The sequence below is a fragment of the Hemitrygon akajei genome, chromosome 23 (assembly GCF_048418815.1).
Source record: "Hemitrygon akajei chromosome 23, sHemAka1.3, whole genome shotgun sequence".
Classification (NCBI taxonomy): Eukaryota; Metazoa; Chordata; class Chondrichthyes; order Myliobatiformes; family Dasyatidae; genus Hemitrygon; species Hemitrygon akajei.
Window position 1 is genome coordinate 12265354 of NC_133146.1, and position 24747 is coordinate 12290100.

General features: G+C 43.9%; 1 protein-coding gene across 1 annotated transcript in view; it reads left to right on the plus strand.

Annotated features, from left to right (window-relative positions):
* The window catches only part of hpse2 (heparanase 2), a 375037-nt gene that overhangs the window by 86594 nt on the left and 263696 nt on the right, over nucleotides 1–24747 (plus strand). The gene's annotated exons all lie outside the window — the stretch shown is intronic.

A 24747-nucleotide genomic window follows, 5' to 3' on the forward strand; every position in this document is an offset into this window, starting at 1 on the left:
GGTTGTGGCCATACCGTATTGGCGCCAAAGACTGTCAACGCTTGTGGGTTGCCCCCAGCACAATCCTCAGACTGTGTCAGTTGTCGATGTAGAAAGAGGAATTTCACCGTTTTGATGTTTTGGTGCACGTGTGACAAATAAAGTTAGTCTTCATCCTTATTTTCATTACTTAAGTTCAAGTTCCCTTTCATGTTCAGTTTATCCAAACCACCATGCTCTCAGAGAGCACTCATTTCAGTTACGCACCGTGGAGGTGATGGTGTTACAGAGATTAAACTGGTAGAACTGCAGTCTTGTCGGGATACGGTCCTGGATTCAGTCCTGACTTCTGGCCATCAATGCAGAACTTCACGTTCTTCCTCTGACCGTGTACTCGGAATTCCTCCTGGCATTCTGGTGTCTTCCCACATCTCAGAACTTTGTGGGTGTATCGACTAATTGGCCACTTAGAACAGCTATTACCCTTCAACCATCAGACTCTTGAAGAGTACGTAGATAACTTCACCCACCTCAAAACTGAATCGATTCCACAACCTATGAACTCACTTTCAAGGATGGCATTTCGTACTCTCAGTTTTATTTACTTATTGTTATTTGTTTTTTTTTCCGTTTTGTACGTGTACAGCTTGCTGTTGTTTGCACATTGCTTGTTTCTCCATCTTTTTGTGTGGTTTTTCTTTGATTCCATCGTGCTTCTTTGTGTTTACTGTGGATGCCCACGAGACAATGAATCTCAGAGTAGTATATGGTCAACATGTACGTACTTTGATAATATATTTACTTCAGACCTTGGACTGTGATTGCTCCTCTTGTGGAGTGCTTATTGAGACAGAACACCATTAGGCCCTTCTGCCCCTCCGAGCCACCTTGCCCAGAAACCCCCGATTTAACCCTACAGCCTGATCATGGGACAATTTACAATGACCAATTCACCACCTAATGGGGTGCCTTTGGACTGTGGGAGGAAACCAGAACACCAGGAAGATACCCACGTGGCCATACAAACTCCTTATAGGTAGTGGTGGAAATTTAACCCGCATTGGCGGTACTGTAACACGTTGTGCTAACCACTATGCCACCACGCCACCACACGTGGTAGAATCTTGGATGGGGGTAGTAGTTGAATAGAAATGTGGAGGGAAGAGTTACAGGGAAAAATAATGGGGGAATAGGACCATAAGACTATGAGATATAGGAGCAAAGTTGGGACATTCAACCCATTGAGTCTGCTCCGCCATTCCATCATGACTCACTTATTATCCCTCTCAACCCCATTCTCCTGCCTTCTCCCTATAACCTTTGACACCCTGATTAATCAAGAACCTGTCAACCTCCACTTTGAATATTCCCAGTGACCTGGTCTCCTGTGGCAATGAATTCCACTAATTCACTGCTCTGTGGCAAAATAAACTCCTCATCATCCTGTCATGCTTCTATTTTGAGGCTGTGCCCTCTGCTTCTGGATGCAAATGAGGTTGCTTTGTGAGCTGGTATAGACTCGATGGTCCAAAATCACCTCCTTCTTCACCGGTAAACTGGAGGTCGGCTATTCACCCACAGGAAACACCGCATCGTCTCCGATTTTGACAGCTGAAAGTGATCAGGACTTATTTGTTCCGGGGAGCTGTCTCTTTGAAGAATGAGGCACATGTGTTTCCCTGTGGGACTCTCCGGGACAGCAGTCCTAGGCAGGAAATGTGGCTGATTACAGCTCTGTTCGTTTGATGTCTTGTAGTTGCCCCTCAAGTTAATTCTTGAGCTGTGTGCATGCAGCCTTTGAGGACATAACCATGTTTTGCTAAATGTCACAGCTCAGGGGAAGAGGCTCCTGCGCCGTCAGTGTTTGGATAATGGCACCCAGGATGGTCCACCATCTCTGCTCATCTGCTGGTGCACACCCAAAGCACTCTCCTTTCATCCCTCAGCCATCTCAGTGGCTGCGGAGTGAACTCCCCTCCATCACTGCTCCACTCTGGAGAAATGAGGTGCAAGAATTTACGCCACAGCAAATGGCTTGAGGGACACAGTTAACAAGGGCTTGTTTGGAGTGTTGTCTAATTGGAGTACAATCTGCAGTATTGATTGCTGCTGTACAAATTAGTTTTCTTTGTGGGTGAACCAGCAGCGATATTGTGGAAGAAAATTACATTTATTAGCGATTTAATGACTTTGTCTCTATATATGCCAATTAGAGAGACTTAGTCAAAATTTCTTAATGTTTCCATCAATCCTATATGCAATTAACTTTGAGCAATTATCATCTGAAAGGAAGTATATCAGCCTTACTGGTATAATCCCCAAACAGTCTCAAACCAGCTTTCAGAGTTTGCAAGGCCACCACTCCTCATCCATAAAATCATGAAAGCTTATGACATAGGAGCAGAATTAGGCCATTCAGCCCATCAAGTCAGCTCCACCCCATTCTGATTTTTTATCCCTCTCAACCCCATTCTCCTGCCTTCTCCCTGTAACCTTTGACACCCTTTCGAATTAAGAACCTATGAAACTTCTTTAAATATACCCAATGATTGGCCTCCACAGCCGCCTGTGGCAATGAATTCCATAGATCTGGCTAATGAAATTCCTCCTCATCTCTGTTCCAAAGGGATGTTCTTCTGAGGCAGTGCCCTTTGGTCCTAGAATCCCCCAATTTTTTATCTTTGAAGAATTTCCACAAAATAACCACAAGGGGTGTTTGTCCAGTCTTCTGATCAAGGACAATTCTTCAACGAGTCTAATATTGATTACAATATTACAAAATCTGAGGCACAGCTCAAATGCCATCTACAAATTTGCTGATGATAGAACCATTATTGGCAGAATCTCAGATGGTGATGAGAGGAGCGGGATTTACCAGGTAGTTGAATGGTGTCGCAACAACACTTAACGTCAGTAAGATCAAACAACTGATGGTGGACATCAGAAAGGATAAGATGAGGGAGCACACACCAGTCCTCATAGAGGGATCAGAAGCAGAGAAGGTGAGCAATTCCAAGTTTCTTGGGGTTAATATCTCCGAGGATCTAACCTGGTCCCAACATGTTGATGCAACTATAAAGAAGGCAAATCAGCTTGAGAAGATTTGGGTGTTGCCCAAAACACTTGCAAATTTCTACAGATGTACCACGGAGAGCATTTTGACTGGCTGTATCGCCATGTGGTATTGGGTTGGGGGGGGGGGGGGGGCGCTAATGTACAGGATTGAAGTAAGCTGCAGAGAGTTGTAAAATTAGTCAGCTCCATCTTGGGTGCTGGCCTCTGTAGTATCCAAGATATCTTTTCGGAGTGGTGCCTCAAAAAGGCAGTGTCCATCATTAAGGACCATCATCACCCAGGTCGTGCCCTGTTCTCATTGCTACCATCAGGAAGGAGGTACAGAAGCCTGAAGGCACACATTCAGTGATTCAGGAACAGCTTCTTCTCCTCTGCCATCTGATTTCGGAACGGATATTGAACCCATGAACACGACCTCTACATTTTATATATCTATTTTTGCACTGCATATTTAATTTGACTATTTTGCACACACACACACACACACACACACACACACACACACACACACACACACACACACACACACACACACACACACACACACTCACTCACTATAAAAAGCATTCACCCCGTCCTCGGAAATTTTTATATTTTAGTGTTTTACAACATTGAATCACAATGGAATTAATTTGGCTTTTTTTTACACTAATCAACAGAAAAAGACTCTTTCTTGTCAAAATGAAAACAGATCTCTACAAAGTGATCTAAATTAATTACAAATATAAACACAAAGTAATTGATTGCATAAGTATTCACCCCCTTTAATATGACACCAAATCATCACTGGTGCAGCCAACTGGTTTTAGAAGTCACATAATTGGTTAAATGGAGGTCACCTGTGTGCAGTCAAGGTGTTTCAATTGATTGTAGTAACAACACACCTATATCTGGAAGGTCCAACTGCTGGTGAGTCAGTATCCTGGTAAAATTTACACCATGAAGACAAAAGAACAATCTAGCTTCTCTGTGAGAAGGTTATTGAAAAGCACAAGTCAAGAGATGGATACAAGAAAATTTCCAAGTCAGTGAATATCTGTTGGAGTACAGTTTAGTCAAACATCAAGAAATGGACAGAATATAGCACAGCTGTGAGTCTGCCTAGAGCAGGCCATCCTCAAAAACTGAGTGACCGTGCAAGAAGGGGACTAGTGAGAGAGGCCACCAAGAGACCTATGACAATTCTGGAGGAGTTACAAGCTTCAGTGGCTGAGATGGGAGAGACTGTGCATACAATTGTTGCCCGGGTGCTTCACCAGTCACAGCTTCATGGGAGAGTGGGAAAGAGAAAGCCACTGTTGGAAAAATCTTGGCTAGAGTTTGGCAGAAGGCATGTGGGAGGTTCTGAAGTCAGCTGGAAGAAGGTTCTATGGTCTGATGAAACTGAAATTGAGCTTTTTGGCTATTAAACTAAATGCTATGTTTGGCATAAGCCAAACGCTGCACATCATCAACAACACACCATCCCGACAGTGAAGCATGGTGGTGTCTGCATCATGCTGTGGGGATGCTTCACTGCAGCAGGCCCTGGAAGGCTTGTGAAGGTAGGGGGCAAAATGAATGCAGCAAAATACAGGGAAATCCTGGAGGAAAATCTGATGCAGTCTGCAAGAGAACTGTGACTTGAGAGAAGATTTGTTTTCTAGCACGACTATGACCCCAACCATAAAGCCAGAACTACAAAGGAATGGCTTAAAAACAACAAAGTTAATGTCCTGGAGTGGCCAAGTCAGAGTCTTGAGAAATTGTGGCTGGACTTGAAAAGGGCTGTTCACTCACGATCTCCAAGCAATCTGACAGAGCTTGAGCAGTTTTGTGAAGAAGAAAGGGGAAAAATTGCAGTGTCCAGATGTGCAAAGCTGATAGAAACCTATCCAGACAGACTCAAGGCTGTAATTGCTGCCAAAATTGCATCTACGAAATACTGACTTGAAGGGGATGAATACTTATGCAATCAATTATTTTGTGTTTTATTTTTGTAATTAATTTAGACCACTTTATAGAGATCTGTTTTCACTTTGATATAAAAAGTCATTTTCTGTTGATCAGTGTCAAAAAAGCCAAATTTCATGGCATATGCCTGTGATATTAAAACTTGATTCTGATTTGCAGTTATACAGCTTAGAAAAAGTTCCCAAGGCCCAACTTGTCCAGGTGACCAAGAATCCTAGCTGTGCTAAACTGATTTGCACATCCTCTAAAACTTTCCAAACAATGTACCTGCCTACATTGCTTTAATATGTTGTGTTGGCGCGTGGCCTAGTGGATAAGGTCACTGGTTCGAGCCTCAGCTGAGGCAGTGTGTTGTGTCCTTGAGCAAGGCACTTAACAACACGTTGCTCTGCGACAACACCGGTGCCAAGCTGCTTGGGTCCTAGTGCCCTTCCCTTGGACAACATCAGTGGCATGGAGAGGGGAAGGCCTGCAGCTTGGGCAACTGCCGGTCTCCCATACAACCCTGCCCAGGCCTGCGCCCTGGAAACCTTCCAAGGCACAAATTCATGGTCTCACAAGACTAACGGGTGCCTATTATGTACCTACCACGTTTGTCAGCTCGCTCCATATACTCACCAGTCTCATTGACCCAGGTCTTTAAGTCCAACCCCTTCAGTTTAAACCTGTATCCTCTGATTTTAGACACCACTTTCCAGAAAACTTTAAGAGAGAAAAAGGTGTGTAGCAGGTATAGGCAGGTAAGAACAAATGAGGTTCTTATGGAATGTAAGACAGCACCTAAGAAAGAAATAAGGAAGGCTAAAAGACGGCATCAGGTTGCTCTAGCAGACAAGGTGAAGGAGAATCCTAAGGGATTCTACTGATACGTTAAGAGCAAAAAGATTGCAACGGCCAAAATTGGTCCTCTGGAAGTCCAGAATGGTAATCCACGTGTGGAGCCAAAACAGAGGGGGGAGGTCTTGAATAAATTATTTGCATCGGTATTTACTTGGGAGACAGACAGGATGTCTACAGAAGTGAGGCAAAGTAGCATCAATTTCATGGACCCTGTACAGATTACAGAAGAGGAGGTGTTTGCTACCTTGAGACAAATCAGGGTGAATAAATCCCCAGGGCCTGACAAGGTGTTCCCTTGGACCCTTTTTGGGAGGCACGTGCAGAAATTGCCGGGGCCCTCGCAGAGATAATTGAAACATTCTCAATGACAGGAGAGGTGCCAGAAGATTGGAGGATAGCCAATGTTGTTTCACTGTTTAAGAAAGGCTCTAAACACAAACCAGAAAATTATAGGCTGGCGAGTCTGACATCTGTTGCGTTGTGGGAAAGTTATTGGAAGGGATTCTAAGGGACTGGATATATAAATATTTGGATAGACCTGGACTGGTTAAGGATAGTCAGCATGGTTTTTGTCCATGGTAGGTTATGTCCAACCAATCTTTTAGAGTTTTTTGTGGAAATTACCAGGCAGTGTGTGTTGTCTACATGGGATATGACAAGGTCTTGAATGGGAGGCTGGTCAAGAAGGTTCATTTGCTTGATACTGAAGATGAGGTAGCAAATTGGATTAGACATTGGCTTTGTGGGAGAAGCCAGAGAGTGGTAGCTGAGTTGCCTCTCTGACTGGAGAACTGTGACTAGCAGTGTGCCATAGGAATAGGTGATGGGTCTTTTGTTGTTGTCACATACTATCAATGATAGTCTGGTTAACTGGATCAGCAAATTTGCAGATGACACCAAGAGTTGGGGAGTAGTGGACAGTGAGGAAGGCTACCAAGGCTTGCAGTGAGATTTGCATCAGCTGGAAAAATAGGCTGAAAAATGGCAGATGGAATTTAATGCAGAAAATGTGAGGTTTTGCACTTCAGTAGGACCAACCAGGGTAGGTCCTACACAATGAATGGTAGGACACTGAGGCGTGCAGTAGAACAAAGGGATCTGGGAGTACAGGTCCATGATTAATTGAAAGTGGCGTCACAGGTAGATATGGCGTAAAGAACACTTATGGTGTGTTAGCCTTCATTAATCAATGTATTGAGTACAGGAAATGGGATGTTACATTGAAGTTGTATAAGACATTGGCAAAGCCTAATTTGAAGTATCGTGTGAAGGTTTGGCACCTACAGGAAAGACGTAAGCAAGGTTGAAAGAGAACAGAGAAAATTTACAAGGACGTTATCGGGTCTGGAGGGCTTGAGTTCTAAGGAAAGATTGAATAGGTTAGGACTGTATTCTTTAGAACAATGAAGATTGAGAGGAGAATTGATAGAGGTATACAAAATTGAGGGGTATAGATAGGATAAATGCAAGCAGGATTTTTCCACTGAGGTTAGGTGGGACTATATTCAGAGGTCTTAGATTAAGGGTGAAAGGTGAGAAGTTCAAGGGGAATATTAGGGGAAACTTCTTCACTCAGTGGCTCATGAAAGTGTGGAATGGGCCGCTTCCACCGATGGATATGAACTTAATTTCCACACTTAAGAGAAGTTTGGACAGGTACATGAATGGTAGGGGTATGGTGGGCTATGGTCCCAGTGCAGCCCGATGGGAGCAGTTTTGGCTTTGGCTAGATGAGCCAAAGGGCCTGTTTTGTGCTGTACTTGTCAATGACTCTCTGACTCTAAAAAGATTCTATCTGTTGAACCTACCTGTGCTCTCCTCAACCTCGGTCTCCTAAGAAGTCGTATGGTGTTTTGGCCTTCGTTAGTTGGGGCTTTGAATTCAGGAGCCGCAAGATAATATGCAGCTCAGTAACTCTCTGGTTAGACCACACATGGAATATTGTGAGCAACACACACAAAATGCTGGAGGAACTCAGCAGGCCAGGCGGCGTCCATGGGGAAAAAAGCTCAGTCGACGTTTCGGCCCGAAACCCCTCTGCAGGACTTTAGAATATTATGTTCAGTCTGGTCTCCTCATTATAGGAAGGATGTGGAAGCTTTAGAGAGGGTGCAGAGGAGATTTACCTACATAATCCTTCATTTTCCTTTCATCCATGTGCCTTTCTAAGAGCTTGTTAAATATCCCTAATGTGTCTCTCTATCACCATCCCTGGCAGCGCATTCCGTCCAGGAAATCTTGATTCACTGGTTCTCCTTATAAGGATGTTACTGCACAGTTTTGGGAATGTTAGATGAAGCATAATGGCTGTGAATTTAAAGGCTGACACAGAAAGTGTCCTACCAGTTAACTCTTAATATCATTTTGGATGAATAGTTGGAGAGTGCAGGCTGAGATTCTACAGACAACTTTGGGGGATTCAGCCAACAGTGCACTTAACTACTTTTGAAGTCATGTATTAAAATGAACATAAATCAAGTGATTGAATAGAGAGTAAACATGCCAACAAAGAAACCCCACTGGGGCATCTTTCAGTTTTTTTAAAATCTGACATCACAGTGATTTGGTGAACATAACTTGGTGACGGCCGCGGTACTTCTGCTGCTTGGCCACTGGCGATAGGGCTTGAGTCTGGCACTCGGAGTCGGAAAGCAATGAAGCCGGAGATGCTGGAAATCTGAACTAAAAGCTGGAAGTACTGGAGTCAAAGTTGGAATTGCAATTGGTTTATTATTGTCATATGTTCTGAGATACAGTGAAAAGGTTGCCTTGTATACAGTTCATACAAGTCAAATCATTACACAGTGCATTGAGGTAGAATGAGGTAAAAAAAATAACAATGCAGAACAGGTGTATTTTACTGCAAGGGTGCTCCCTATACTTGCCACTGAAGTGTGTTTGCTTATACAGGTCCCCTATTCATCTCACCCTTAACATTCCTCCATTTTGCTCATAGATGGGTGCGTGATCCCAAGGGTTCCTGGACACCTCTAGAGCAGGGGTTCCCAACTCTTTTTAATGCCATAGACCCCTACCATTAATCGAGGGGTCCGTAGACCCCAGGTTGGGAACACCTGCTCTAAGTCTTCGCCACAGACTTCCCCATCATCCTCGGAACAAATCTTTCACTCTGACCTTGCATCATCTCTAACCTCTTTCTCAAGTTTAACTTCGCTACATGAAGATTTTCTGAACTTTCAAGGATTTTAAGAGATCATGTGATCTCTTATAAATTATAGGTGAACTCTTCCACAGTGCCAATTCAATAGAACATAACAAAGTGGCAAAGTCTTCTCTCAGCTACCATCAGGCAGGAGGCACAGAGTCCTGAAGTCCCACGCCACCAGGTTCAAGAGCAGCTGCTTCTCGACCGTTCAGACCTTGAGCGGACCGGCAAACTCTAACCGTTACAGTTTAGCAACACCATGACCACTCTGATCTCTTTGCACTAAACTGAGCTTCATTTTGTTTTTAGTTTTTAATCATTTTCTTTCTTGTAAAAACTGTGTATAACTTACGTGATAAGTTATAACACTTATCATCTCCCTGCATTGGACTGTCTCTGTCTGTTTCCCTGTTTTCTGCAGCCAGTTATTGTTTTAACTTGTTTTGCCTGAATGCACTGTGTAACGAACTGATCTGTATGAAAGATTTTCACTGTAGCTTGGTACATGTGACAATAATACACCATTTCCAATTATCTGACGCTCTCTGCCTGATACCGCTGTAAGTAATTTTTTTCATTTTATCTGTGTATACATGTACAGGACTTGCGTCTATGACAATAAAGTTGACTTTAAATTTGAGGCATTTCAAAATCTCAAGCCCTTCAAGTGGTTAGAAATTCACCACAGTAACACAATCGTCCAGCCTGACAAGGCTGTGCACCCATGTGACCAATTAACCTGAATGTCTTTGGAATATGGGAGGTAACCAGAGCACCTGGAGGAAACCAGTGAGGTGATGGGGAGAACATGCAAACTCCTTACAGACAGCGACGGAGCTGAACCTGGGTCAGTGGTGCTTCAGTAGTGTCAGACTAACCGCTATGCTAGCCTGTCTCACACTGAGACACCATGCCAATTCCCAGCTTTTCTGTAAAAATATGGACTGCTGGTTTTGACTGAGTGATTTTACCTTTGTGTATCAACAATATCTTTAAGTGGATCCAATGCTTTCTGTGGCCAAAGTCACCTTCCCCTTCACTCTTTCGCAAAATAAGCCACCCCGATCTGTGCCAAGAACTCTTGCTCTTTCAATCTCCTCTCCCCCTTCATCCTGTAACCCCAGAGGCTGCCGCTTTGCATCAAAAAAAGAAGCAAAATTAAAAAATACTTGGCTGTAAGCCTGAGGAAGATGAAAGCGGTCGGGGTAATTCACTCCATTGGAAACCATTCAGCTGATCTTCACTTTATGTTTATTCTAAATGCCATCGAACTTCAAAACGAAAAGGGAGGGTGAAATGACTTGAAGTTTTCCATTTGGGTCTTGTAAACCGACCGCTATCTCTCTCTCGGACTCCTGCTGAAAGCTGCAGACATGCGTTTCTCTCTCTCTCTCTCTCTCTACCGTGCACCAAATTAAGTTATAATGCTAATATAACTCACATGGAGATGTTATCAGAGCACTTGTACTGAAGTGATTTTCCGTCCAAAGGCTGGTGTTTACCATTACAGAAACTGGAGGTATCACTTCCCTGCGAGGGAACACAGGGTGAGCAGTTGGCAGCAACTCTGTGAGCAGGCTGCCACGTTAGTCAAGGGGATGTGGGCTGGGGTTGTGGTCTTGCTTGTCTGCTTGCTAATCCCGAGTCCTTTAGCCGCATTTGCAAGAAACCTCACTTGGAAGCTGAAGTGCAGATGGGCTTAAACACTCAGTGGCCAATTTGTTAGGTACAGGAGTGGAACCCGGTGAGGTCTTCTGCTGCTGTAGCCCATCCACTTCCAGGTTCGACGTGTTGTGTGTTCAGAGACACTCTTTCACACACCACTGTTGTAATGTGTGGTTGAGGTATTGTTGCCTTCCTGTCAGCTTGAACCAGTCTGGCCATTCTCCTCTGACCTCTCTCAATAACAAGGCCTTTTTCACCCACAGAATTGCCGCTCACTGGATGTATTTTTGTCCTTCATACCATTTTCTGTAAACTCTAGATTCTGTTGTGCATGAAAATCCCAGGAGATCAGAAGTTTCTGAGATACTCAAACCGCCCCATCTGGCACCAACATGGTCAAAGTCACTTAGATCACATTTCTTCACCATTCTGGTGTTTGGTGAACCTCTTGACCATGCCTCTATGCTTTTATGCATGAAGTTGCTGCCACATGATTGGTTGATGGATATTTTTATTAATGAGCAAGTGTACAGGTGTACCTAATAAAGTGGCCACTGAGTGTATGGCAGCTTTGAGGATACTGGCACACGCTGGAACATTATATAAAGACAGCTGACAGAGGGATGGGGAGCCGGAGGTTCCTTCAGAACATAAAACAGTACAGGCCCCTCAGCCCACCCTGCTCTAAGATCAACCTCACCCTCCCTCCTTCATGAAGAAGAAGAAGAAAGCCCTTAACTCCGAGTGGAGTCATTGGGACGCCATCATGACGGTGTTTTTTTAGCAGGCTTTCTTGTTTTTATGAGGCCGAGTTGCTAGCTCGACGCTCAACCCAGCACGGATGGAAAGCGTGCAAGGGGGCCGGCTGGATTCGAACTCAGGAGCCTTCGCTCTGAAGTCCAGCGCTGATGCCACTATGCCACCAGCTGGCCTCCCTCCCTCATAGCCCTCCATTTTTCTTTCATCCATGTTCCTATCTAAGAATCTTTTAAATGTGCTTAATATACAGTGTGTGTTTCTACCACCGCCCCCTGACAACACATACCATTTACCTATCACTCTCTGTGTCAAAATAAAATTTACCTCTGACATCTCCCCTATACTTTCCTCCAAACACCTTCTGTCCCTTCGTAGTAGTCACTTCTCTGGCTGTTCATTCTGTCCGTGCCTCTTATGGTTTTGTAAACCTCTATTGAGTCATCTCTCTTCCTCCGTTGCTCCAAAGAGAAAAGGCCTAGCTCACTCAACCTATCCTCATAAGACACGCAATCCAATCCAGGCAGCATCCTGGTGGATGTCCTTTGTACCCTCTCTAAAGCTTCCACCGATGATATTTCAGCGGCAGATGAACTGACATTCATCTAATCTCCTCTGCCACCAAAGCTGAAGTGAGCTGATACCACAGTTTGTAATCAAGCTTTTGTCTATCTATATAGCACAGAATCAGGCCCTTTGGCCCAACTTGCTCATACTGACTATCTACAATTAAAGAGATAAAGAATAGCTTTATGTATCACAACATTGAAATATACAGTGAAATGTGTCGTTAGTGTCATCTAAAAGACTCGTAGATAGGCACATGGATGTAGGAAAATATTTACAGATGGGCTCTGTTAGAGAGAAGGGTTAGATTGACCGTGGAGCAGCTTATATAGGTCAGTACAACGTTGTGGACTGAAGGGCCGGTACTGTTCTATGTTGTGTTTTCTAGTAATGACAGAAATTGTCTTCTTAAGAAGACTGCATGTGTCCCTCCCTATTTGTAAACTCAAGCCCTCTTGGAATGAAGGCCAGTTCAGGCCACCAAGAATTCAGCCTTACAGAGTTCACAAATCATTGCTCAGAATATAGAGACACAGAATAAACTTTGCTCTACAGAACCTATGTGAAAGATAAGTTAACAGAATTTTCTTCAGCTTGTAGTTTTTGACACAGAGGAGCACCTTGCATCATGCTGCTCATCAGGCCCACAGTCTCTTTGATTCCACTGCCATCAGGCAGGAGTTACCATAGCATTAGGGCAAGGATTGCCGGATGGGAAGCACCTTCTTCCCCATGCTGTGAGACCACGGAATTCCCTACTGCCAGCAGGTTTCATCGTACGAAGCGCCAGTAGCATTGTACTGTTTACTTTTCAACTTGTGTCATAAGTGCTCCTTATTATTTGTTACTTATTATGTGGCAATATTATCTTATAACTCAGTTGTGAATGGTTCTAAGCCCGGCTGCAAAATGAGGAAGATGGGTATGGGGCTAGCAACCCCCAATCTGTAAAAGCCCAGAGCCTCAGAAACACCAGCAGAAGCTCCGAAGACCTCATCACTGCGAGGGGAAAGGTTTCACCTGGAAGATGTTTGAAGGTGTGTGGTGGAAGTGGAAGCCACAGGGTCGATCAATCTTTAGTCCAGGACAGAGGACTTGTGAGCTGCTGCCAGCGGCCTGTGCCCCAGCTGGAGTGAAGAGGAAGAAGAATATTACTTACATGAGAAAATCTGCTGATGCTGGAAATCCAAAGCACATACGTGACTTTACGTGCTGTGTGTGAGTTATGCACCTTGATCTGGAGGAACGTTTGGCGGTATACATATATACGTTGAAGTGACAGTAAGTTTGAGCTTAAACGTGGAACTCATAATACAGGCCCCAGTTGCCTCGGTAACACAGGGCGTGCCTGTGTGCCACTTCCTTTACTAGCCATGCTGTATCTACCTGATCACTATTCATGGTTTGTGTACAAGAACACCTCGATCTTCCTGGACTTTGCAGTCTTTCTCGATTTAGATAATAGCTTACCTTTAGATGCCTCTATGAGGAGGAATAAACAGTCGACATTCTGGGCCGAGACCATTCTGATGAAGGGCCTCAGTCAGAAATGTCGGCTCTGTATTCCCCTCCATAGATGCTGCCTGACCTGCTGAATCCCTCCAACATTTTGTGTGTGTTGCTCATGATTTCGAGTGCCTGCAGAATCTCACGTTTAGATTTCTCTTACTGACCCGACGCTTCTCCGCATTTAAACTCCATTTGCTAAATTTTTTTTCTCCGTAATTCAATAGGTTCAATAGATACATTTAATGTCAGAGAGATGTAAACAATATACATCCTGAAATTCTTTTCACCCTATCTGTAACTAGTTACGTGAGCCAGAGATAATAAACCTGTGTGGCACACACACAATGCCGGAGGAACTCAGAAAGTCAGGCAGCATCAGGCGAAGGGCTGGAGAAGAAGGAATTTAACAGGAGAGGAGAGTGGACCATAGGAGAGAGGGAAGGAGGTGAGGAGAGGTGAGAGGCAGATGAGAAGAGGGCAGAGGCCTGAGTGGGGAATAAAGGAAGAGGGGAGGGGGAAGGATTTGAAGGAGAAATCGATATTCATGGCATCAGGTTGAAGGCTACCCAGGCGGAATATAAGGTATCTCCCCTGCGTGAACTTCGTTTATACTTCTCCCTGTCTCAGTAAGGCAGCCAGTGTAATCAAAGACCCCACCCACACCTGACATTCTATCCCCCCCCCTCCCTCCCACTGGGCAGAAGATACAAAAGCTTGAAAGCTGCACCACCAAGGTCAAGATGTTATCAGACTCTCGAAGGGACCTTTTGTACAATAAGGTGGATTTTTGACCTCACAACCTACCTTGTCGTGCTCTTGCACTTTATCATTTACCTGCTCTGCACTCTCTCTGTAACTGTTACACTTTATTCTGCATTGTTACTGCTTTACTCTGTCTGTGTTGGCGCGTGACCAAGTGGTTAAGGCGTTGGTCTAGTGATCTGAAGGTTGCTAGTTCGAGCCTTGGCTGAGGCTGCGTGTGTGTCCTTGAGCAAGGCACTTAACCACACATCGCTCTGTGACGACACCGGTGCCAAGCTGTACAGGCCCTTGCCCTTCCCTTGGACAACATCGGTGTTGTGGAGAGGGGAGACTTGCAGCTTGGGCAACTGCAGGTCTTCCATATAACCCTGCCCAGGCCTGTGCCCTGGAAACTTTCTAAGGCGCAAAACCATGGTCTATCGAGACTAACGGAGGCCTATTTTGTTCTAGCTCAATGCATTATGTAATGATTTGATCTGAATGAACAGTATACAAGACGAGCTTTTCTCTGTAGCTTGGTACATGTGACAATAACAAACCGAATCACAAACCTATATCTATACCCTCGTGGAGGTGATTGTTACGTAATTGCACGCTGTGTGAAACTTGCCCATTGTTGGGATATTTGTAGAGTCTTCCACTGTGGTAAAATATTGATTAGCAGTGACAATGAATCGGCAGAGCCAATACTTTGTAACTGCAGAACTGCAGTGATGGTGAACATCATTAAGAGACTGGGATGAACGCTGGGCACTGTGGATAGATTGGCTGCACAGTGTTTAGTTCATTAGGATGAAACAAATAACTAATCTAATCATTAATTAAATGCTGATAACAGTCTGTCTCTGTCTTGTTTAGCTCTTCTATCAAAGGAAGTAGAAATGTAAACTGTTCTGCCTGGACACATCCTGTGAAATCGTGGGATAGAGTCCTGTTTCCATTTTAATAAGAACGCTGAGACCTTGGGGCAGCCGTTTGGTGCAGTTAGTGGAGCTGCTGTGTCGTATCTCCAGTGACTGACTTCAATGCGGTCAGTGCCCAGGTTATGTGAGGGTTCAGTTCCTGAGGACCGTCAGTAAGCTGATTTATTTCCAAGTGAGAAATATCCAGAGTAAGCAGCTGGTGTCTTTTTCCCAGCGTCAAAATGTCTAATTCTTGAGGGTGTGCACCTAAGGTGAGAGGGGCAGAGTTCAAAAAAGACATGAGGGGGCAAGGGTTTTTCACAGTGGCACTGGGTGAGATGGGGCTGGAGGGGGATCTGATGGGGGTGTTTAAGAGGCTCTTAGATTGGCACAGAGAATGGAGGGATATGGACCTTGTGCAGGCAGAGGGGATTAGTTTAATTAACTTGGCACTGCACTGTGGGCTGGGGGGCCTGTACCTGTGCTGTACAGTTCAGTATTCAAGCAATACACACAGAATGCCAGGGGAACTCAGCAGGGCTGGCCGTATCTATGGAAAAGAGTAAACAGTCGACGTTTCGGGCCAAGACCCTTTATCAGGACTGGAGAAAAAAGACGAGGAGTCAAGTAAAAAGGAGGGAGGGGAGGAAGAAGTACAAGGTAGTAGGTGATAGGTGAAACCGGGAGGGGGGAGGGGTGAAGCAAAGAGCTGGGAAGTCAATTGGTGAAAGGGATAAAGGGCTGGAGAAGGGGGATGCAGTGCCTTTATCTCAATACGTAAAAGAAATGCATAAACACAAGACATGCTGCAGATGCATCAAACCTTCGCAACACACACAAAATGCAGGAGGAACTCAGCAAGTCCGGGTGACTCGACAGAAGGGAATAAAGAGTCGCTGCTTTGGGCCGAGACCCTTCATTGTGTTGCTCTGGTGAAATGATCTGTAGGGATGGCGTGTAACACAAAGTTTTTCACTGTACCTCGGTACACGTGACGATAACTAACTAGTTAATTAACCTGAATTTGGCTTGTATCACTCTGAACCTTTCCTAAGCATGTACTTGAGAAAACTGAGAGCCCCAAGGAGATCAGCGTGATTTCTTTCTGTATCACGGAGAGGGGTATATGAGAGGGACCAACTTTAAACAGACAGGAAATTTAAAGAACGTGCTCGATGAGATTGCTGAGGACAGTGGGAAGATTACCTTTGTAAAGTGCATGACAACAGGTTGCAGGGATACTGAAGGTGGTGATAACGCTGCTGCACACCAGTCTCTGTGTAAAGAAACAGGAGAATTAAAAAAAATCTGCAGAGACTGGAAATCTGAAATGAAAGCAGGAGGTGCTGGGAATGCACTTGGAAATCAAGATCTAGAGATTTATGGTGAAAGGTGATCCTCAAGTTATATTAACTTGAGGAGTAACATTTTCACACATGGGGTAGTGGCTATGTGGGATAATATGCCAGAGGAAATGGTTGAGACAGGTATATTTACAATGTTTAGAAGACAGTTGGTCAAGTATGTAGATAGGAAATGTTTAGAGGTTTTGGGCAACATGTGGGCAAGAGGACCAGCATGCATGGACATCTTAGCATTACCCAGTTGGACATCAGGGCTTGTTTCTCTGGTGTGGGAGAAACAGCTGATGTTTCAGCTTGGGCAGTATGAGGGGGTGGGGGGGGGGGGGGGAGAAGGATAGAAGTGAACAAAAAAAATCTGTCTTGAGTTAGACACTAAAGTTGTCCACGTTTGCAGAGCTATCGAGTTAATAGATTAAAAGGAGGAATTTGAAGAGGGAATGGGAAACATGCAAGAACAGTGAGAGGCAGGACACAGTAGCTGCTGGACATTTGAAACTAAAGGCAGTACTGGAAGTACCTTGCCATCTTTCCGCACTTTGTAACGTCTCCATTGCTGATGAAAGACCGAAGACTGAAGCGTTGACTCTCTTTGTCTCCATAGATGCTGCCTGACCTATTGACTTGTTTGCTGTTTTTATTTTACCAAGACAAGACTTGTTTTATTTTTGTTTTTCACAACTTTCCGATGTCTCTGAAGCTCATTCAAATCAACACGTTATTTTGGAAATTTAGCAACCATTGTATTGAAGAAAACGCAGTATATGCGGTGAAAAACCCCACAAGTGTTTGTGGTGAAATACATATACCTGTCTGGACATGTCCCCTGCTGACTGCTCCTGTGGCTCCTCCCACAGACCCCGGTATAAAGGCGATTGAGGCCTGAGCCCGGCCTCTCAGTCTCCAGGATGTAGTATGGTGGTCAACCACTGCTTGTTCCTTCTTCCAGTCAATAAAAGCTGATATCTCGCCTTTACGTCTCAGAGAGAGTTATTGATGGTGCATCAGTGTTACAACAATCACCATCCATAAGAAGACAGTGCAACCATTTACCCTTGTGATGTACTGATGGCAAATCCCCCACTATAAGCAACACCATTGGCCAAAGATGAAATCAAAGTCAATTGTTGTCATATGCACAAATTTCTCCCTCTTCTCATTCCTCTTCTCTTCTCATACTTCATGCTCTCTTTTCTTTACTATCAATGGAGAAAAGATTCAGGAGCCTGAAGACACGGACTCAATAAATTTAAGAACAACTTTTTACCCTTCTCCATCAGATTTCTAAAAGGTCCATGAATCCATGAAGGCCGCCTTACTACTTTGCTCTCTTTTTCAAGATCCAGGATTCATTTATGATCAAAGAATGTATAAATTATACAACCTTGAGATTTGCTTGCTCACTGGTAGCCACAAAGCAGGAATCCCAAAAGAACCCAATGAAAGAAAAAAATATACATTTAAATAAAAGACCAAGAGAAAGAAAAAAAAATAGAAATCATACAAACAATTGAAGTGAGCAACAACATTCCGAACCAAAACTGAGTCCTCAGATCTGGATCCCGGAGCATCCCGGCGTAGGCCCAAAGCCTTGGTCTCACTTCATCATTTTTGCGGGCACGGAGCACAGCAGCCAGGGCTGTCTTCATAGCCTCAGCACCATGGAGATGACCATTGCAGAGAACGAGCGAAATCAGCTCTCTTTTTGTATTAGTTTTTAAAACATTTCTTTTTGTTGTAATAATTGTTCATGTGTTGCATTGTCCTGCAGCAACAAATCAACAAATTTCACATCATATGTCAGTGATAATAAACCTGATTCTGGAGTAGATTCTGAAGTCCATGTATGTGTGGGTACATTGAAAAACTAAAATTACTTGCAGCAGCATCACGGGTGCATAACACAGGCGACACAACACTGACACGAAAAACAGATGCAGAAGTTGCACTGGACAACAAATTTTCTCGGAAGTGTTGCTTCCTCAGAAATGGTTTTTGTTTATGATAAGCCGCTTGAAGTTGAACACAATTATTATTTCAGACTACTTATATCATGTAGGAATTTGGAGAAACAAGAAACTAACTTTTATTAAATATAATGCATTTAATTGCATAATGGTGCTGATGCTTTGCAATAGTTCATCTAAACTAAAAATGTCTTGTTGATGAGTTTTTTGGTACTGTGTCTGAGTCTTGTTACTTAAGTGTCCAACAATAATCAGATGGATTCCAGTTGCCCTGATACAGTTTCTCCATGACCGCAATGTCCTGGTGAAACCTTTCACCGTGCTCGTCACTGACAGCACCAAGATTTGCAGGGAAGAAGTCTAAATGGGAATGCAGAAAATGAATCTTTAATGACATGTTGCATTTCATGGTTTTGTATTCTTGAAGTATATTGTCAACCAGTTTGGTTTGGAGCACATAGTTTGGTGCTCTGTAGTTGCCAAGAAAAATTTCAACAACATCCTTGAATGTGATTTTCTCCGGTCCCACCAGAAGTTTCTCTGAATTTCCTAACACTGATGACTTGTTTGATTTGTGGACCAACAAAAATGCCTTCCTTTATCTGTTTTTGTCTTTATCTTTATCCTGGCATCTGTTATTTTGATTCAAATTATGAATTGAAATAATAAATGTAGGTGATTTCAAAAAAATGGTGCGTGATAGGGAAATTTCAAGGTGAATTTCATGATCAACAGCCCAAAATTCATAAGGTACACCCGAATGTATTCAGGAAGAAAATCTTTGCTTTTCTGTGTAATTTTCAAGAAAAAGATAAATCAGACATAAATTAAGGACAAGTTTCATAAGAAAGAACATAATTAGAAAAAGAAAACAAAGTCCATTTTAATGCAAAGTGATCAGAGTGGTCATAGTGTTGCTATACCGAGGTAGTGAATAGGGTTCTGCCGGTTGGTTCAAGAACCAAATGGTTGAAGGGAAGTAGCTGTTCCTGAACTGAGCTGGACCAAGACCCAGTCCTGATGAAGGGTCTCAGCCCGAAATGTTGACTGTTTACTCTTTTCCGTAGATCCTGCCTGGCCTACTCAGTTCCTCCAGTGTTTTGTGTGAATTGCTTTGGGTTTCCAGCATCTGCGGGATTTCTCTTGTTTGTGATTTCTCATACATCCAAGTGTGTATCTAAGAATCTTTTAAATGTCCCCAGTGTGTCAGCTTCTACCACCACCCCTAGCAGTGCGTTCTAGGCAGCCATTGCTCTCCGTGTAAAAATAATCCTTATCTCTGAGATCACCCCTAATCTTTCATCCACTCACCTTAAAAGGATGTCCTCTGGTGTTGCTCATTACTGCCCTGGTAAAAAGTCCTTGGCTATCACATAGAAACATAGAAAATAGGTGCAGGAGTAGGCCATTCGGCCCTTCACTGCATATATGGCCCTCATAATCTTATACACCTCTATTAAATTGTCCCTAATCCTCCATTGTCCCAAGAGAAAAGCCATAGATCTCTCAACCTTTCCACGTAAGACATGCTCTATAATCCAGACAGCATCATTGTAAATCTCCTCTACATCCTCTTTAAAACTTTGACATCCTTCCCATAATGAGCTGAACAGAACCAAACACAATCCTCTTAAGTGTGGTCTGCCTACGTTTTACAGAGCGGCAACATGAATCAGACATTCATAACCTGTGGGCTGAAGGTCAGGTGCTTGTTATGCTGCTGGGAGGTGTAGCGCCCTCTGAGAAAGTTGGCTGGTCATTGACTTCAGAAGAGGGAGGTGGTGCACGTGCTCTGGTCTACGTCAATGGTATTATTAAGGTTGAGAGCTTCCAATTACCTGGAGCGAACATCATCCGTAGTTTGTCCTGGTCTAGCCATGTTGATGTCATGGCCTAGAAACCTCTGTTTCTCAGGAGGCTATAGAAATTTGGCATGTTCCTGTCGACCCTTACTGATTTTTATCAGTGCATCTGAGAAAACATTTTGTAAGGGTGCATTAGGCTTGACCTGGCACCTGCTCTGTCCACGATCAGAAGAAAATGCTGAGAGTTGTGGACACAGATCAGCACCATCACGGAAACCGACCTCCCCTCTGTGGATTTTGTTTATACTCGCTGCCTCAGTAATGGAGCCACCATAATCGAAGACCCCGCCAGCCCTGGACATTCACGCCAACCCTCTCTCAAGGGACAGAAGGGACAAAAGCCCGAGAGGGCACACAAGCAGCCTCAAGGACAGCTTCTACCCTGCTGTGCGATAAGATGGATTCTTCATCTACCCCGTTACGATCTTGCCTTTTATCGTTTACCTGCAATGCACTTTTCCCGTAGAATATACTTCATTCAGCATTGTATTGGCTTGTTTTACCCCAATGTACTCTGTAGGAACAATACGCAAGACAAGCTTTCCACTGTATCTTGGACCATGTATGTGGCAACGATAAACCAATATCGATGCCAATGTTAATGACCATGTAGCAGATACCAGAACAGGCCTCAGGAAGCCTCGTATTTTCACACACCAAGCTGAGGTGTTTTGAAAGTCAGAGGACGGCTTATCTTGCTGCCTGCTCCATAACCCAGTGGTGAAGCAGTAAGTTGGCATGTAAAGGGTTCCAATGTATTTGCACTGGCATCAGCTTTATGAGAGGGGAAGCTGGCAAGTGTTTCTACCCCTGTCCATTCTAATTGTAAACGTTCACATGAGACAGGCATACAAGTAACTTTGCACAAGGACTAAAGCACTTTTTCCTGAATGTATCCGAAATGGAGATGAAACAGAAGATGAGCATTGAAGTGACAGAGCAAAATGGAAGGGGGACTCAGCAGGTCAGGCAGCATGTATGGAGGTAAATGGATGCCGGACATTTTGAGCTCCGACCCCTCAGCTGGATTGAAAGATGGATCAGAGATAGCCGGTGTTAAAGGGTGGAGGGAAGTGGTAGAGCAATGGACACAGATGTTAGGTGGACCCAGGTGAGGATGGGTGATAGGTAGATGGACAAGGAGAGACGTGATTCCCTTCAGCATCACACGTGTGTTCCAGATTCCAGATTTGAAATCTCTTGTATCTTCATTCAAATGGTATAGGTCAGAGAAATATAGAAATCACTGGAGACAGAAAATGTTTCAGTGGCATGTGTGGAGAGGAGGAGAGAGTATCTTAGAGAAAGCTCTTCATTAGGACGTGTTTTGTCAGGATATTGTGCAGGGGGCAGAAATGGGAGCATGTTACCACATACCCTACCCTTACTTGGTCTCACCTATCACCTGCCAACGTTCTCCTTCTCTTCCCTCCTCCTCCTTATTCCAGCTTCTTTCCCGTTCCTTTCCAGTCCCGATGAAGGGTCTCAGCACAAGATGTCAGCTCTTTATTTTTTTGCATGGATGCTGCCTGACCTGCTGAATTCTTCCAGCAGTTTGTGTGTGTTGCTCTGGATTTCCAGCATCTGCAGAATCTCTTGTGCTTATATTCTAAATATTCCCATGAGAACAATAAACTTAAACAGTGACATGGAGTCAGAGGAAAGTTTGACATGAGGTGACAGGAGAATAAGTGAACAGAAGTTTAGTTAAAGGGCAGGGTTTTAAGGAATATATTAAGGAAGAGTTGGTGAAGTTGAGGAACAGAATTCTGGAGATAGTGCATTAAATTTGATGAAGATTCCCAACGGGAGGAGAACAATTATCTCAACGGGTGGAGAGGTGGTGAAGATTACAGCGTGGCGGAGAACAGGGCTGAGACAGGCAAGTCCGAAAACTAAGTTCTAATGCCAAGAAAACTTCACCATAATGCCCAGAACGTGCAATCCCTCATCTTGTTTATAAGTCATAGTCATAGAAAACTACAGCACAGGCCCTTCAGCCCATCTAGTCCATGCTGAACTACTATTTTGCCTAATTGCATGGATCTGCACCTGGACCAGAGCCCTCCTTTCACCTCCCACCCAGGTACCTAGTGGCTTGTTTCCTTTTAAATGTTGAAATCAAACCTGCATCCATCACTTCAGCTGGCAGCTCGTTCCACACTTTGACTACCCTCTAAGTGAAGAAGTTCCCTCTGATGTTCCTCTTAAACATTTTATCCCTCACTCTTAACCATGACCTCTAACTCTAGACTCACCCAACTGCTATCGTTTCCCCTCTCTATAGTCCTCATAATTTTGTATGCCTCTATCAAATTTCCTCTCATTCCCCAACGTTATAGGGAATAAAGTCCTCACCTATTCAACCTTTCCCTGTAACTCAGGTCCTCAAGTGCCGACAAGATCCTTGTAAATTTTCTCTGAACTCTTTCAATAATATAGATATGAAGCGAAGGACGGGTTTCCACCCTGGTGTCTTTATGGTTCCAGATAAACACTCTGTCACACTTAAGATGCATGGCTCTGCAGTGTAATAAAAAGAACTATAAATAGTTTCATGAAAAAGCAATAAATGGTTAACAGTAAAGCGTTCTGATGATACTTGACCTCATTTATGGGCTTTAATGTCAGTTTTCATTGGCTTCTATTGAGTGTCTAATTTTACATTAGCTAGACACATGCCAGACTGAACATGTGTTTCTAAACCTTTACTTTGCAGAAGAAGAACATAGCCTCACGCTGTGTGATAAGAAGGATACCAGGTGTATAATGCTGGTGTGTCTGGAATGCATTTTGACTAGCTGGAGGAGAGCCAAACCAATATGAACAGATCTATTTTATAATAAACCTACCCTGTAATCATTAAATTATATTCTTTGTGCAAACCATATCTCATGTCTTTAATAGGCGGTTTCTGTCTGACACGTGACTTCCTGCAGCATCTGAAGAGTGCAGGATCTATGATTTCTGTGATTTATTAGGCTGGTTTTAAACTTTTACTAATCATAGCTAGACAAAGTTCACTTTGACTGAAGGTAATGTAACATCATCCACAGATGATCTTCCTTCCCCTCTCCACCTCCCTCAGTTTCAATTACAGGGAGTTGTGGACGCAGCTCCGCACAACATGAAAACCAGTCTGTCTAAGCTCTGTCTAAACCTGTGGCTTGTCTCAGTAAAGCAGCCAGTATAATCCAAGTCCCTATCCGCTCTGGATTCACTCTTCTCGACCCCTTCCATCAGGCAGAAGCCTGAAAGAGTTATCAATAGGCTCAAGGACAGCTTATAATATTTATAACATTAAATAGATAGATCCCTAGTATGATAAATTGGACTTAGCCTCACAAGCTACCTCGTTATGAACTTGCACCTTATTGTCTACCTGCACTGCACTTTCTCTGTAGCTGTTACACTTTATTCTGCGTTCTGTTATTGTTTTACTTTGTTCTTGCTCAATGCACTGTGTAATAATCTGATCTGTATGAACTGTACGGAAGACAAGCTTTTCACTGTCACATTAATAAAACAAATCTGATAGTTTGTTCTTCGTGGTGCTAGAGGCTGTGGGTTTGGGAACTGGTGTCGCCCTAGCATGGGTAATCAACCGCAATGTGGTTTGTGGATGGTGACAACCCACCTGGAGTGGTAGTGGTGATTAAAGACTAAAGGTTAACTTTGTTTGTCACGTGTGCATCAAAACATGCAGTGAAATGCGTCAAATCGAACCAGTGAGGATGCTGCTGGGGGCAGCCCCCAACTGTCGCCAGATGCCACCATAGCACACCCACAATCTACTAACCCTAACCCTAGCTGTATGTCTCTGTGGGTGGAAACCGGAGCACCCGGAGGAAACCCACACGGTCACGGGGCGAACGTACAAGACCCCTTACAGACAGCGGGGGAATTGAACTGCAGACACGATAGAGTGATTATGCTAACTGCTACATTTAGTGAGCTTTGTCTTGCAAAGTCGAAGGCAGGTTTATCATCATCTGCGCAAGTGCATATGTGCACCGGTGCAAGAAAAACCAGGCCTGCTGCAGCATCGCAGGCACAGAGCATCAGGAACCGTTGTAGCTCATTCAGTAAGTCCATTACCAGAAGATACAAGAGCAGAATTTGTCCATTTAGCCAATGAAGTCTTCTTCACCATTCAATCATGGTTGATTCTCCCTCCTCCTTCCTGTAACCCATAACCCCCTTACCGATTAAGAACCTTTCGTTCTCTACCTTAAATACACCCATCAACTTGGCCACCACAGCCCTCTGTGGCAACAAATTCCACAGATTCACCACCTACTGGCTGAGGAAATTCTTCCTCATCTCAGTTTTAAATGGATGTCCCTTTATTCCGAGGCTGTGGCCTCAGATGCTTGACTG